The sequence below is a fragment of the Macaca nemestrina genome, chromosome 4 (genome assembly GCF_043159975.1).
Source record: "Macaca nemestrina isolate mMacNem1 chromosome 4, mMacNem.hap1, whole genome shotgun sequence".
Lineage (NCBI taxonomy): Eukaryota > Metazoa > Chordata > Mammalia > Primates > Cercopithecidae > Macaca > Macaca nemestrina.
This window is the reverse complement of record NC_092128.1, coordinates 181,031,728-181,048,521: the sequence shown is the minus strand read 5'-3', so window position 1 is coordinate 181,048,521 and position 16,794 is coordinate 181,031,728. Positions and strand designations below refer to the sequence as shown.

The following is a 16,794-nucleotide window of genomic DNA, read 5'->3' as shown; positions in this document are numbered from 1 at the left end:
CAGAAGTTTAAGTTTCCAGAAGTACCCTGTGGCATTCTTACAATTTCCCTGGAACACACCATTATTTATGCCATGGAGAGAAGGGCAGAGAAGTGTGGTCCAATCCTTTTCCACCTCACCTAAATCTCTTGCTGGAATAATACTATTGATGATTATTCTTCACATGTTGAAGAAATAACTACTATTTTCCACCCAACATATTGCCGTGATGTCAGAAACAATGGACAGCTATGGCATCCGTTCTTATGTCCACATGATGCTGGCACAGTGACACAGTGAACGGGGATGGATTAGCAAGAATACTGCCAGAAGTGTCCGTGTTTAACAATGAGCTCTCTCTTCAGAGGAATTATCTCAGTGTGTTTGCTTAGCAGTCAGGCAACCACTTGTTAAAAACGCCCGTATTTCTAAGAGGCATTAGAAACTGGCAGAAACATTTTGCTGCCGTCACTTGTGAATTCATGCCAGCTGTGATGAATACAAATGAGAAGGAGTTCTAAATGGATCTGTGCAGATGCATCGCAGCACTCCCGACATTTGACAAGCTGATTTCCAAGAAGAGCATCAGGGCACGGGTTGGCAGTGGGGCAGCTGGTGGTGCCACTGGGGACCGCAGTCTCAGCATTAGCATTCTCTGCACAGAGGACGCCAGCTTCAGTGTCTAATTTCAGTGTCTAAAACCATATTTTTGCATCTCATAATATCATTTAGGTAAAACTAATTCTGATTGATTGGCGCAATTCTTGCTTTTAGTTCTGGACTTGCTTGCTCTGTCTGTAATATGATTGAAATATACATAATGGCATGGGGAGAGTTGAGGACAGACTAGCTCGGTTTCAGTCATTACTGTTCTATAATATGTCCTCGGACATTACGACCATAGATAACATTGGAGATCCTCTGGGAGGGACAGATAGTGATATTATGGACACTGATACTATGTATATGTTTAACATATATTTGAATTTATAAAATTTAAAGCTTTATAATGATAGACTATATATTTTTTTCAGTACCAGCTATGGATCCCACAACTACAGAGTCACCATTATCTCTGCCTCTGTGTCTGTTTTTCTGACCTGAAATCCCAAAAGAAGGGGAAGATGTGCTTTCTTAGAATCTGCCCCTAAGAGGGTTCAAATATTAGCCACCCTTTCCCCAAGATCCCTGGAGAAGACAAATAAGACCCCACAATCTGTACCTGTTGGAAAGAAGTCTGAGATGGCTATGACTAAAAGCTGTCTTCTCTTATATTCTCATTGTGTTTTAAAATAGTTATAAGTTACCTCTGGGAGAAAAAATAAGAAACTGACATGTTTGCTGCCAAGGATAGGAGCTGAGTAGATGGGAGACACAGGTGGAAGGGACATTTCACTGTGTACATTTTGTCCCTCTTGATTTTTATATCATGTTGGAAGAGTAGTAGAGAGAGAGAGATAATAGGAGATGGTTAATGGGTATAAAAATACAGTTAGATAGAAGGAATAAGATGTAGTGTTCGGTAGCACAATAGGGTGACTATAGTTAATAATTTCTTGTATATTTCAGAATAACTAAAAGAGTGGAATTGCAATATCCCTAATGCAAAAAAATGATAAATGCTTGAGGTGATGGATCTCCCACTTACCCCAGTTTTACCACTGCAGATTGTATGCTTGTATCAAAATATCACATGCACCCCATAAACATATACAATTATTATGTATCCATAATAATTAAAAATAAAATGTTTTAAGTTTTTTAAAAGAAAAAGAAAAGAAAATATTTCAAAGAAAAAACGGTTTAGCTAATTTAAGAATAAATTAAAGAACTAAAAGAATTCATTTTTAATGGCTTTGTCTGCAATTGAATTGAAATATACATAATGATATTGTGGGAATTAATGCTAAGTACTGACTATTGTTAACCATTTTTCATCTATGATTTTTCTTCCTATAACCATGTCCTCATGTCCTGAGTTCTCAGGTGGAGTGTAGCCTTACTGAGAGAAAAAAAATAAGCCATCACACTTCTTATAGAATCTGACCTAATGTCCTGAAAAAAATGCCGTTGATTAATAATTAATAAATAATATCTTTTAAAAAATCTCACATGAAAAAATGCTCATCATCACTGGCCATCAGAGAAATGCAAATCAAAACCACAGTGAGATACCATCTCACACCAGTTAGAATGGCAATCATTAAAAAATCAGGAAACAACAGGTGCTGGAGAGGACGTGGAGAAATAAGAACACTTTTACACTGTTGGTGGGACTGTAAACTAGTTCAACCATTGTGGAAGACAGTGTGGCGATTCCTCAAGGATCTAGAACAAGAAATATCATTTGACCCAGCCATCCCATTACTGGGTATATACCCAAAGGGTTATAAATCATGCTGCTATAAAGACACATGCACACGTATGTTTGTTGTGCCACTATTCACAATAGCAAAGACTTGGAACCCACCCAAATGTCCATCAATGATAGACTGGATAAAGAAAATGTGGCATGTATGCACCATGGAATACTATGCAACCATAAAAAAGGATGAGTTCATGTCCTTTGTAGGGACATGGATGAAGCTGGAAACCATCATTCTCAGCAAACTATCGCAAGGACAAAAAACCAAACACTGCATGTTCTCACTCATAGGTGGAAATTGAACAACGAGAACACTTGGACACAGGATGGGGAACATCACACACTGGGGCCTGTCGTGGGGTGGGGGGAAGGGGAGGGATAGCATTAGGAGATATACCTAATGTAAATGATGAGTTAATGGGTGCAGCACACCAACATGGCACATGTATACATATGTAACAAACCTGCACATTGTGCACATGTACCCTAGAACTTAAAGTATAATTAAAAAAAAAAATTAAAGTGTTTTTTTCTATGCCCAAAACATTTTTTCTAAAGCAGCCATTTTTTTCCCTAAATTAAGGCCATGCAGTGTATGGCATTCGCCGAAACATATAAATAAATCTGAGAGTCCTTTGATGCTCGATTCCTGGATCTCAGGAGCCCCTCTAGGACTTCAAATAAGTCCTCCAAGACCTCCTTTTGTGGCAGATCATGCTCTTCAGAGTTCTCTGAGCAGACAGAAATAGGGAGCATAAGCTTGGGCCCAAATGAATCTGGGAAACCAATGCTTCTTATACTCCTACTGCATTCTCGCCCTTCTTGCCCTAACCTCATCCACTAATTCTATAAATACTGTATTAGTCCGTTCTGACGCTACTAGTAAAGACATGCCCCCAAATGGGTAATTTTTAAAGGAAAGAAGTTTAATGGACTCACAGTTCCACATGGCTGAGGAGGCCTTAAAATCATAGTGGAAGACAAAGGAAGAGCAAAGGAACATGTTACATGAGGCAGGCAAGAGAGCGTGTGCAGGGAAACTCCCATTTATAAAGCCATCAGATCTTGTGAGACTTATTTACTACCATGAAAATAATATGAAGGAAACCACGCCCATGATTCAATTATCTCCACCTGGCCCTGCCCTTGACACATGGGGATTATCACAATTCAAGATGAGATTTGGGTGGGGACACAGAGCCAAACCATATCAAATACTCAAAATACTCATTGAACATTATGGCCAACATTATGGCCAACTGTAATGGCCAATATTGACCTTTACAGCCACCATGCGTGTCCAAAGTCAGTAGTTTTTCATGATTTTTAAAATAGTTCTTGTGAGCAATGACAGCAAAGTTGATGTTTACTTTAATTTCACCTCCCTTCCCGAGTTTCTCCGAGTTCAGCTCCTTCCTCTGCCCAGCAAAGAGCCAAATGTCCAGCCTAAATGTTTAGGAGAAAACTCACAACCAATTCTCTTGCCTGACTTTTGCCATTTAGGGCAGAGCTCCAAGACTTTTGTGCAAGGTAAACGCTGTTTTTTAACTTTCAAATGGAGTTGTTAAATGAAGAGATTTGTTTAGCTCATTAGACGTGCTAACAATAAATGCTCAACATTATCTTGTATTCTAAACATTAAACTCACACTTACCCTCTTCTTTGTGTAAATTAAAAATCCCAAAGTCTATGCAAATGTACTTCTCTGAGTATTGAGTATCAGTAATATTCCACTACATGGAAATACCTACTCAGTCATTTTTATTTGATATACATATACAAGACCAATATTTGTGTGCCATTAAATATGAGGTTCTGTACCTAGTGGCATTTATTTTCAGTATGAAGAGTCTGTTTCTGCAAAAATCTAGTTTGTTCATGAATAGGCTTATCCCAGCAGCTCTCTAACCTCTCCCACAACCCTGAAATCTGCAGAGCCTCCACCATCCCAGTGTGCCCCCTGGAAGGGCCTTTAATTCCACAGAGAGGCAGAATAGAAGAATACTGAGAAATGGTGAATACAGTGCTAGGCAAACAGTTGCATGCTTGATTCATATCTAGAAGGCAAGTATATGATACACCTTTCTTCTGTAACAACAGAACAATGACAACAAAGTATGACTAGAAAGTCAATTTCTGTCTGTGTTTCTAGTAGACACAAAAAAAGGAGGGGATACTTTTAAGTAATAAACACAATCAGTGTGTAAATGACATAGTAACCCAATTTTAAAATAAAGGAACTAAAGCCAGCACCAGGACCTTTTCGATAATAGAGTAATGATGTTAGCTTGCATTTCCAGAATCCTTTGTATTTCATTGTGAGTTCACTCTAACTCTTAGACCAACCACATGGGCATAGGACAGATATTATCCACAATTATAGACGGAGAATCTTGATTTTCAGATACATGAAATAACTTTCCCGAGGTCATAGAGTTAGTAAACTCTTGTGCAGGAACCATGAGCCCTGACATAGTTTTTAGGTAAGTGTGTGAGATAACCCAGGAGTCATTTCTTCCTCTCCCTTCCTTTACTATGGGTTTGTCACTAATACCAAGTCAAGTTAGAGAAGGCAGACACAGACACATCCACTAGAAAGAGGAAAAAATGCTGTTCGGGAGGGTATTAGGTAGCATCCTATCTCAGCTGAGGCACAGCAGCTGGAAAAGACCAGTATAAAGATGTTTAGGGTTGTCAGAAAATAGAGGAGTCAGTAGCTAAGATATATAAACTAAGACCACAGGTCAGGACACACAATGTAATGAGAGGCTAGAAAATGCAGCCCACTGATAGCCTAGGGTAAGCAGTTGTTAGATCAACACAAAATGCCATAGCATGAGCCTCGCCTCTTATTGGAATAAGTGAAGATTTTATGGTGATTGTCACTATTGGTATCTAACATGGTTTTGACTGTGTCCCCACCCAAATCTCACCTTGAATTTTAATCATCTTCACGTGTCAAGGGCAGGGCTAGGTGAAGATAATTGAACCATGTGGGTGGTTTCCCCCATCCTGTTCTTGTGGTGGCAAATAAGACTCACGAGATTTGATGGTTATAGAAGTCGGAGTTCGCCTGCACACACTCTCTTGCCTGCCACTATGTAAGAAGTCCCTTTGCTCTTCCTTTGTCTTCCACCATGATTGTGAGTCCTTCCCAGTCATGTGGAACTGTGAGTCCATTAAACCTCTTTCCTTTACAAATTACCCAGTTTTAGGTATGTCTTTATTTGCAGCATGAGAACAGACTAATACAGTACCAGCATGTCCCTAATGCAGTTAAGGCAGAAACATGTTTGGCTAATGGGATCATAGATGGTTCTACTGACCTCATCATACATCTTGAGAACAGAGACATTGCACACCCAGCTCTAGGAAGCACACTTCCAGAAGCTTAAGCAGAAAAATGCTCTTTTTTTGTTTGTTTGTTTTATTATACTTTAAGTTCTAGGGTACATGTGCACAACGTGCAGGTTTGTTACATATGTATACATGTGCCATGTTGGTGTACTGCGCCCATTAACTCATTATTTACATTAGGTATATCTCCTAATGCTATCCCTCCCCGCTACCCCCTCCCCACAATAGGACCTGGTGTGTGATGCTCCCCTTCCTGTGTCCAAGTGATCTCATTGTTCAATTCCCACCTATGAGTTTGCTGAGAATGATGGTTTCCAGCTGCATCCATGTCCCTACAAAGGACACGAACTCATCCCTTCTTATGGCTGCATAGTATTCTACGGTGTATATGTGCCACATTTTCTTAATCCAGTCTGTCACTGATGGACATTGGCAATCATTAAAAAATCAGGAAACAACAGGTGCCGGAGAGGATGTGGAGAAATAGGAACACTTTTACACTGTTGGTGGGACTGTAAACTAGTTCAACCATTGTGGAAAACAGTGTGTCGATTCCTCAAGGATCTAGAACTAGAAATACCATTTGACCCAGCCATCCCATTACTGGGGATATACCCAAAGGATTATAAGTCATGCTGCTATAAAGACACATGCACACGTATGTTTATTGTGGCACTATTCACAATAGTAAAGACTTGGAATCAACCCAGAAAAATGCTCTTTTGAAGACACTCGGGAAAGTCATCTTCAACACTCAGGTGCAGAGGCGACTCCTTGTCTTCTCGAAGGGAGTTGTGCTGAGCCTTGGAAGCAGCCAAAGCTTATCACAGGGAAATGGAGCTAAAGGGGACTTTCGTGTTGGAATGTCTGAGAAAGAGAACTCGTCCAAGCCTGGGGATATGGACCCCATGAGGAGGCATGGTGTGTCATTGCTCAGGATGCGGAAGGCCAAGGCACATTTTAAGCAATAGACACATTTTAAGAAGCCGTATACAGAGGTGATAGCAAAGGCCGTGACCCTGGAAAGCTAAGAGAAAGTGGAAGTACCTATGGGTGAGCTTGGCATTGAATAAGTGGGATCCTCTACCCTTGACTCAAAGATCTAGGAAGCCCATGGTGTGGATGTGGGTGGTGTGGGTGGCACCTTCCCTGACCCTTGCTAAGGGCATATTGTTCTCATTTGCATGTTCTGCTTCTTCCTCTCAGTACTGCCTGACACTCACCTAACAGCCTCTGACAATGCTCTCCTTTGCCTGGGGATCAGGCAATGTATCAGAGCCCTCCACTCAGCAAGAGTTTTTGGTTTGTTGTTTTCCATTTCCCTGAAAAGAAAGATGCTTTTAATACTTCCTCCTTGTCCTTATTAGGCAGAACCATCCCAAATCAAATCTTCGAGCAGTTATTCTAATCTATGATGTGCAGAATTGATCTTGAAACAGAGCATAATCAATACATAAACATGGGCATAGACTTTGTCTTCTTCCTTTCCTGATAATCTCCTCACTAAGGGTGTGCTTGTTAATGCTATTGACCAGCTTACTGAGACATGGGAGACAAGCAAGTCCTGGGTGAATGTGGCAATAGACCTTGATTATCCAGAAAATCTCTTAAAGGTCACCATTATTAACTGGAAATTTTTTTCTAGTCCATTTTAAGACAAAGGAGAAAATCACAAAACAGGACGATATTTTGTATATTGGTTAAATATGGGTTTTATGTCATCAACGTCTTAGCTGTGATCTCCAGAGTATGATATGCACACACAAAATTATCCATTGAGATAGACAAAGGAAATATTTTATTTTCATACTAAAAAATGAAAGGAACAATACTTTACTACTATTTAGTACATATGGATTGAGACTGAGGCAGAGGATTGTAATGCTCACCAAATACCCATGGACTCCTTTATATTTCCCAGACTCCTTTGCAGCTATGATCAATTCATGTGGCCAGGATCTGACCAATGGGATTGGCCTCCTGGGCCTGATCACAGCCTTCCCTTCACATTGCACTGACTCTAGAAACAAAGAGATCATGCAGAGAAGCTGTCTGGTCCATGCTGTCTCTCTTAGAGTGAGAAATGAACTTGAACTATGTTTAGACACTGGTATTTTGGGGTTACATATTACCACAGCATAGCCTATCCACCCATGATTAATGCACTTTGTTCTTTAAGTAAACATCAGACCTTCATGTGTCACCTGCAGTGAGTGAGGTGTTCCGAGGGAGGCTGGCAGTACATTGACAATAAGGGGTCCCTATCAAGCCTTCCTGTCATTGGTTTGATTTCCATATAATACAACATACTGACTTATACATACCCAGTTAGGTGAATTTAGAAACTACATTATCTCATTTAAGCTGAACCAGTTCTCACACAATGAGCAGCTGTTTTAAAAGGCAATCCTCCAAAAAACAAACCCTGTGGACTGAAGAAAATAACTAAAAAATACAATCACAAGAGAACCAGGGCAAACAACTAATATGTCTAACCACATGACAAAATAAAAACAATGACAGCCTGATTCAAACTGAGATGAAAACCAATGGAAAAAAATTCAGTATTCTTAAGAAACCTATCTGAAATATAGTCTTTCATTTAATATTTATCAAATGCCTTCTACATGCCAGGCATAATCTAGGTGCTGGGGAGAAAACAGCTACAGAGCAAAGCCCTACTCTCTCATGGAGTTAATCAGCACATATATAAAATGTCGGGTGGTGAGAGGTGCTAGGGGAAAATAAAGCAGGGTAGCTAGTGTTAGGAATGTTTGAGAACCTGGGAGAGGCTTCTCTGGTAAGGAAATATTTGAGCAGACCCTAAAGGAAAAGAGTCTTGTGCACAACAAAGGGAGACCATTCCAAGCAAAAGAAAATGCAATTGCAAAGGCAGGGAAGGAGGGATTGGGGGAGGAAGGCTCCAGTGGACAGGGTGCTGTGTAAAGGCAATGGGGGAGACCAGTGTGGATGGGAAGGAGTGAGTGAGAAGAAAAGTGGGAGGTGACATGATCCAAGCACTGGGGGCTGATGAAGGTCAAGGTCATGCAGGGGCCTGTAAGAACTCAGGCCATTCCTATGAACGGGAGGAAGAGGCACTGGAAAGTCTGCATAGGGATGTGACAGGATTTAACCTGCTTTTTCTGGCTGAGAATTAACAAAAGGAGTAAGGGTGGAAGCAGGGAGATCATGTAGCCATTGAGTTTGCAATATGGATTATCCTTTAATAGTGAAAGTCATTCTGGGTGTGTAATTGAGCCTTGAGCTAGTAACTATTGATATCATCACAATTAGCAGGACACTTAAAATTAGAACCTAAAAACAACTATCTGTTTATTTATTTATTACTTAAATGTAAAGGTACTATATACTCAGCCCAGTATTTTAAAAATTCCACTAAGCTTAATGATACTTGTTTAGAAGATCTGTTGAAGTCTCTTACTCAGTAGCAAAACCCTAATTAGGGAAGCACTTATTCATCCTCTTGAAGAAAAATGGCTAAATGGATACACAGGAACCAATATATGTTGACAAATTAAAATGCTTTTCATTGTCAACAAATCAGGAAGAGATTTCACTAAAATCTTGAAGATAAAAGTATGGGATAAATTATGCAGTGGAAAATGTTAGATTATTACATGGATGAGAGTACAGATATTTCTAATATCTCAGCTGATATATTTGCTAGATCCTGTTCCAGCAAGGAGATATATGATAAACTACATTTTTATAAGCCACCAAGTGGAAGATTTATTGGAGAAGACATCTTCATAGGAGTAATTTTTTGAGTAAAAACAATGTTTGATGGAAAAACAGTGTAGCGGAACCCCTAACGGGGAGGCTGCTTGACTGTAACTTTACAAACAAAATCTAGGTGAGCATTACAGATATAGTGCTCACATGAAATCCAAGCACTGCATCCTTTGAAAGCAAGTTATTGCTGCGGTGATTAGTTGGATTTGTGAAACTAATGCAAAACATGTGTACTAGTTATTGATTGTGGTATAGTATAGGTACTGGGAAGAAAACAGCAGGCAGAGCAAAGCCTTACTCTCTCATGGAGTTAATCAGCACATATATCAAATGTTGGGTGGTGAGAGGTGCTAGGGGAAAATAAAGCACAGTAGCTAGTGGTAGGAGTGTCAGGAGCCCAGGAATGGCTTATATGTCAGGGTCTCTCTCAAGATGGCAATCAAGGTAACGGCCAGGTCTGGGGCCTCATGTGAGGCCCGACTGGGGAAGGATCTGTTTCCAAGCTTCTGTGGTTGTTGGCAGGATTCAGTTCTTCACTGGCTGTTAGACTGAGGGCCTCCTCTCCTGCTGGTGTCAGGCTAGAGGACACCTTCAGTTCCTGGCAACACAGTCCTTTCCATATGGCAGCATAATTCCTTAATGCCAGCAAGGGAAAGAGTCAATAAAGAGAGTTCCCTAGCAGGTTGCAAGTTACAATCTTATGTAATGTAATCACAGAGTGACATCTCCTCACCTGTGCCATGTTCTGTTGGGCAGAAGCAAGTCACAGGTCCCACCTGAGGAATTACACAGGCCTGTGATTCCCAGGAGGTAGGAATCCCAGGGGCTTTTTTGGAGCCTGTTTGCCACAACCTGTAAAATGTAGTAAAACCAGTGCAATACTTTGTAATGAGTCAGGAATGGCCAGGAAAGGTTTTTGCTAGATGGAATCTTCCTTGGTAGAGTTTCAATATCTATTTTATGACAAAATACTTAAAAGAGTTGACAAAATGTTAAAAAAAAAAAATCGAGTATGTTTCCTTAATGAAATGGCAAGTGTTCCAGAGAAGCAACTGACAGTGATATACTACATCTCAGATATTTTGAAAGGAAAAGACAATGTTCTCTTTCAAAATAAAGGTGATGCTTAACAACAATTTTAAAATAATTCGTCTTATTCTGTCTGAGGTGCTATAACAGAATACAATAGGTTAGATGTCTTCAAGAGCAGACATTTATTTCTCATAGTTCTGGGGTTTGGTAAGCCCAGGATAAAGGCACTGGCAGGCCTGGTGCTGTGACAGACCTGCTTGTAGTTTGCAGATGACTATCTGCTCATTGCGTCCTCACATAGCCAAAAGAACGAACATCTCTCACTGTCTCTTCTTTTAAGGGCACTAATCCCATTCATAAAGGCTCCATCTTCATAAAATAATTACCTCCTAAAGACTCCACCTCCTTATATCATCACATTAGGACTTAGAATTTCAACGCAGGAATTTGGGGGTGGTGGCAGATGTTAACATTCAGTTAGTAAAATTATTGCTTATGGAGAAAGCACTTTTAAATGGATGTTTGCAAATGCTTTCATCTATTGTTCAATGTGATATAAATGTGTCACCTATAAAAAAACTCCTTAGGAAAAATAAAATTGAAAAGAAATCGAAAAACCTTTCATTTTTTATTTGTATTTATTTTATTTTATTTTATTTTTTGAGACAGAGTCTCACTCCCTCACCCAGGCTGGAGTGCAGTGGTAAGATCTCGGCTCACTGCAACCTCCACCTCCTGGGTTCAACAAATTCTCCTGTCTCAGCCTCCCAGGTAGCTGGGGCTACAGATGTGTACCACCACACCCAGCTAATTTTTGTATTTACTATTTGGTAGAGACCAGGTTTCACCATGTTGTCCAGGCTGGTCTTGAACTCCTGACCTCAGGTGATCCAGCCACCTTGGCCTCCCAAATTGCTGTACAGGTGTGAGCCACCATGCCCAGCTCTAAAAACCTTTTAAATGAAGAAGTTTAGTGACTTTTGAATCCATTTGTTAAGTTTAAATATATTTAATTTTTAATTTAGCTTTCAGGTATGAGTTTTCGGGGGAGTGAGTGCTTTATTTCTCTCTCTCCCACTCTCTCTTTCTCCCTCTCTCTCTGTCTGTCTCTGTCTTTTTCCCTGAACAGAGACCCATATCAAGAGAAACACACATACACACACACATACACACACACATACACACACACACACACAGTTCCACCAGTAAATCATATTTGAAGGCCCAATTTGACTGGTATATCCACAGTTTTTTCTTTGAGTTGGAGCCTCAGAGGTGAGGGCAGATGAAAGCATTTGCAAATCTTGTCACAGATTGTGTGAAGCCATGCTGAAATCCCCATAAAGGTGACCCAGTGTCAGACCTAAGAGTGAGACTCACCTAGGATGCTGAATAAATAGTGTCCATCTAGCCCCGGGAAGCCCAGGTATCTTGGAACAGGAAGTAAATTTTCTCGTGGGGTTTCAGTGATCTTACACGGAAGTTTTAAACTATGTACAATGTTAAATTAGTTCTAGTTCATGCTGTGTTATGATTTCTCCTCTTTATAATGAAAAAGTAAATTGGCTAAGAATCTATATGTAACTAGATTTATTGGGAGAGCAGAACCACTACCGTGAGTCTCCACGTTGCATTTTCTCATGCTTGGAGAACAATCAGAACTGCTTAATTAAGTGCTGAACAAAGCTCTATTATCGACCACAAGATAAGAATGTCAGTCGTGAGCCTACTTGTCTTCCAGTCCGTTCCCCAGACACCATAGTAATCCATGATGTAAAGTAAGCACTGTTCATTACCTTGTCTGCTGCTTCTTAAAAATGTGTTTATGCATTTAGTATTTGTACATCGTTGAGTTAATGAGCATTATACATTTTGTGCTAAGTAGAAGTATGAGGAGAAAACCAAAAAAGCAAAACCTTGCTCTTCCTGGAACACTGGGTTCAGTTAACCACATCGTAGCTGTTCTTAAGCTGTGTTCTGTGTTGGATGCCTGTGTGTGCACACACACACACACGCACACACAATTGCACTCGCACTGCATTCCACAATCCACAATCACACGTTGTCCAATAACTCACACAATTGCACTCGCACTGCATTCCACAATCACACATTGTCACATAACTTTGTATGGTCTGTCTACTTCTCATCCCTGGAGAGTCACTAAAGAAATCAACATATTACATGTTTTTTGAAGTTTCACAGTTAAAAAACCTACTCAGTTATGTTTAACCTAGTAGTTCCCAGACATTTCTAACCATGAATCATCTTTCCTTACTAGAACAATATCTTAGTTTTGATTCCCCTGCTATTCATTCCAGTATAAGGAGTTTATTTGGGAAATGATTGGAGGAAATGCCAGTGAGGCTGTGAGAACGTGAGCTGGGGAAAGGAAGGCAGCCAGGAAAGGGCGCGTTACCAAGCAACTCACCACCCCGGTTCAAGCTGGGTAATGAAGAGCCCAGGTGGAGCATCTACTTCTGCTTAGTCACTGACTGAGGAATATCCGACCTGCAACACTCATGGACAGAGCATTCTAGAGCAAGAGAAAGCAAAGAGACACAGATATTTGCAGTTGGAAGCCAGACTACTACAATGGTAAGACCAAGGTGTTAGCAGAGCACCAGCATCTGACAAGACAGCTTTCAAGACAGTCTTGAAGCTTTCAGAACACTCAGGTTGTGCAGAATACAGTGTGGGAATACTGGCATCTATCTCGGGTTTTTTACATGCAAACAATGGTGATATTCTGAATAGACACGGCCCTAGAAAATAAAATGGGAGCCCCTGAGAAAGTAATATTGGTGAAATTCTGCAGAAAGAAAGGAACGAGCATTGACTGGGCAGCAGACTGAAAACCGGAACTCAGTTCCAGCCCTCACAAGGTTTTGATTAAGCTGTCAAAGTCACCTATTACTTTTTCCTTTCAAAAAAATAAATAAAATAAAAATAAGCATTTTTAAAGGAGCTTTAAGTCAGAGTCACCTATTAAAATAATCTGCGCCTCTCTGGAATTTGTGTGCACTGACAGCCTGCCACACTCCGCTATTGGCTGGGAGCTGCCTGCAGGAGGCATGGCCTCAGTATGAGGACAGCAGCCAGCTAGACTCTAAGCAGCAGCAGATCTCTGCAGTGCATTTTCATGACCGTCACCTCCTTATACAGCGCTCGCTATGTGCTAGGCTTGGGAGTCCTCACATCAGCCCCACAACACGAACATTTTACAATGATTCTGCAGCAGAGAATACTACTGGACACTTTTCTTGTAGTCAAACTGTAGAGTTCATTTCAATTCTGTTCTAACTTTGTTCTTTAATCTGTTGCCTAATCATCGAGTCATTTTTTAGGTTGTTACTGTTTTGTTTGGTTTGATTTACCTGTTTCCAAAGCTCCTTTAAAAATGCTTATTTTAATTTTATTTATTTTTTTGAAAGGAAAAAGTAAACAATTTTTATTTGCAAATCATCTATGTAGAAAATCCTATGGTATCTATAATACAGCTATTAGAACCATTAAATGAGCTTGGCAATGTTGCAGATACAAGATCAGTATAAATAACCAATGGTATTTCCGTATGCTAGCAATAAAGAATTGGAGATTAAATTTAAAATACATTACTATTTAAAATGACTTCAGAAATGTGAAATACTTAGGAACAAATATGACAAAATTACAAAATATTGCTAAGATAAAATGTAAAAACCTAAATAAATAGAGAGATACACTGTGTTTATTGGCTGAAAAACTAAACGTTATTTAGATGTCAGTTATCCTCCAAAGTGGGTTTCTTATATGCAGCATATCTATTTATTCACTCAGCCAATATCTGTGTATTAATTTTGGTGTTTAGATCATTAAATGTGATTATTGATATGGTTAGATATAAATCTATCATATTGCTATTTCTTTTCCATTTTCCCCATCTATTATTTGTGCTCTATTTCCTCTCTGTTTTCTATTAGATGTAAATATTTTTTATGATTCCAAAAAATGCTTATTTTTAAAAATTAACGTGTCCAATAGAACTTTCTGAAATTATGAGAGAGTTCCATGTCTGTGTTGTTCAGTATAGCAGACACTGGCCACACGTGGCTGCCGACTGCTCAAGATGTAGCTAGTGAAACTAAAAAACTGGGTCATTTCTTCAATTTCATTAATTAATTTAATTAATTAATTTCTTTATTTTTGAGACAGAGTCTCACTCTCTCACCCAGGCTGAAGTGCAGTGGCACCACCTCGGCTCATTGCATCCTCTGTTCCCCAGGTTCAAGCAATTCTCGTGCCTCAGCCTCCTGAGTAGCTGAGATTACAGGTGTGCGTCACCACGCCTGGCTAGTTTTTGTATTTTTAGTAGAGACAGGGTTTCACCATGTTTTTCAGGCTGGTCTTGAACTCCTGACCTCAAATGATACGCCCACCTTGGCCTCCCAAAATACTGGGATCATAGGAATGAACCACTGCGCCTGGCTTTTTTTTTTTTTTTTTTTTTTTTTTTTGAGATGGAGTCTCAGTCTGTCACCCAGGCTGGAATGCAGTGGTTTGATCTCGGTTCACTGCAACCTCCATCTCCTGGGTTCCAGCAATTCTCTTGCCTCAGCCTCCCGAGTAGCTGGGACTACAGACAGGCACCATAACACCTAGCTATTTTTTTTTTCTTTTTTTACTAGAGACAGTGCTTCACCATGTTGGCCAGGCTGGTCTCAAACTCCTGACCTCAGGTGATCCTCCTGCCTCAGCCTCCCAAAGTGCTGGGATTACAGATGTGAGCCACAGTGCACAGCCTATTTAGTTTTAAATTAATCTGAATTTAATTTTAAGTGATGACGTGTGGCTACTGGTCACTGCACTGAATGGTGAAACTTGCAGATTAACCTAGAAAACATCCAGAGCCAGTATTTCCTGCCCCAGGAACCTCAGAAGGTATCTTTCACTAAAGTAGAGAGCATGCTATGATCTGGGTTCAGACCTACTGCCTCACAAGTTCAGAATCAGACTTGCCAGTACCACAAGAGAAAATCTACCTATTAGGTATAAATCAAGATAATCTGGCTTGGAAAACTGAAATAAACTACAGGGACAATTTCATTTATAATAGAAGTAACTGCCAAGCAGTAAGCCAAGCTCCTTGCATCAACAAAATCAGCATAGTCCCTTCCTACGGCCAAGTTGACTAAGAATTCCATTGATTAATGAAGAAGTTACACAGATTTATATGAAGAAATTACATCGCATGGCCTAATTTTAAAAATGGGCAAAGGACTTGAGTAGACATTTTTCCAAAGGAGATCTACAAATGGCCAAAAAGCACATGAAAAGATGCTTAGTACCACTAATCATCAGGGAAATGCAAATCAAAACCACAATGATAACCACTTCACAGCCATTAGAATGGTTATTATAAAAACATGGAAAATAACAAATGCTGGCAAGGATGTGGAGCAACTGGCACCTTCGTGCATTGCTGCTGGGATTACACAATGGTGCAGCCAATGTGGAAGCCAGTTTCAAGGTTCCTCAAAAAGTTAAACAGAGACTTGCCATAGGACCCAGCAATTCCACTTCTGAGTATCCACCCAAACAAATTCAAAATGGGGACTCAACCAGATCCATGCATGCCACAGCTCATAGCAGAATTGTTCACGATAGCCAAAAGTGGAAACCACCCATAATGTCAATGAGCAGATTAATAGACGAGTGGAAGGTGGTATGTGCACACACTGGAATATTATTCAGCCTCAACAAGGAAGGAAATTCTGATATGTGCTATGACACAGGTGAACTTTGAAAACATTATTCTAAATGAGTGCGGCCAGAGAAAAAGGGGCAAATATTGTATGATTCAACTTAGATGACATATCTGGAATAAACAGAGACACAGAAACAGAGAGTAGAATAGTGGTTACCAAGGGCTGAGAGGAGAGGGAAATGGGGTTTTTTGTTTAATGTGTACAGGATTTCTGTTTAGGATAATGAAGAAGTTCTAGTAATAGTGATAATGATAACAGAACATTGCGAATGTACTTAATGTCACAGAATCAAATACTAAAGAAATGGTTAAAATAATTACAAGTTGTTTTACCACAATACAAATATTTTTTAAAACATCACAAAAACACTAAAACTCAAAATTCCTATTCCAAAACATTTCTTCCTTTAGTTAAAAGATCCACCCAAAAAGCCACCTTCTAATCAGAAAGTTGCAAACTGACTATGGAATTGGAAATGAGAAACGAAGGTGATTGCAGGAATGAAATGCTTGGTAGAAATGATCCTACCAGCGGGTTCACTGGCTTAACCCCGTGATTCCT

General features: G+C 39.9%; 1 long non-coding RNA gene across 1 annotated transcript in view; it reads left to right on the top strand.

The window, feature by feature from the left end:
- The window catches only part of LOC105472639 (uncharacterized), a 77,674-nt gene extending 76,599 nt beyond the window's left edge, over positions 1-1,075 (top strand). Inside the window, exon 4 of the long non-coding RNA XR_981688.2 lies at positions 1,014-1,075. This is a non-coding gene — a long non-coding RNA (uncharacterized lncRNA). The remainder of the gene's footprint in view (positions 1-1,013) is intronic.
- The last annotated feature ends 15,719 nt before the right edge of the window (positions 1,076-16,794 follow it).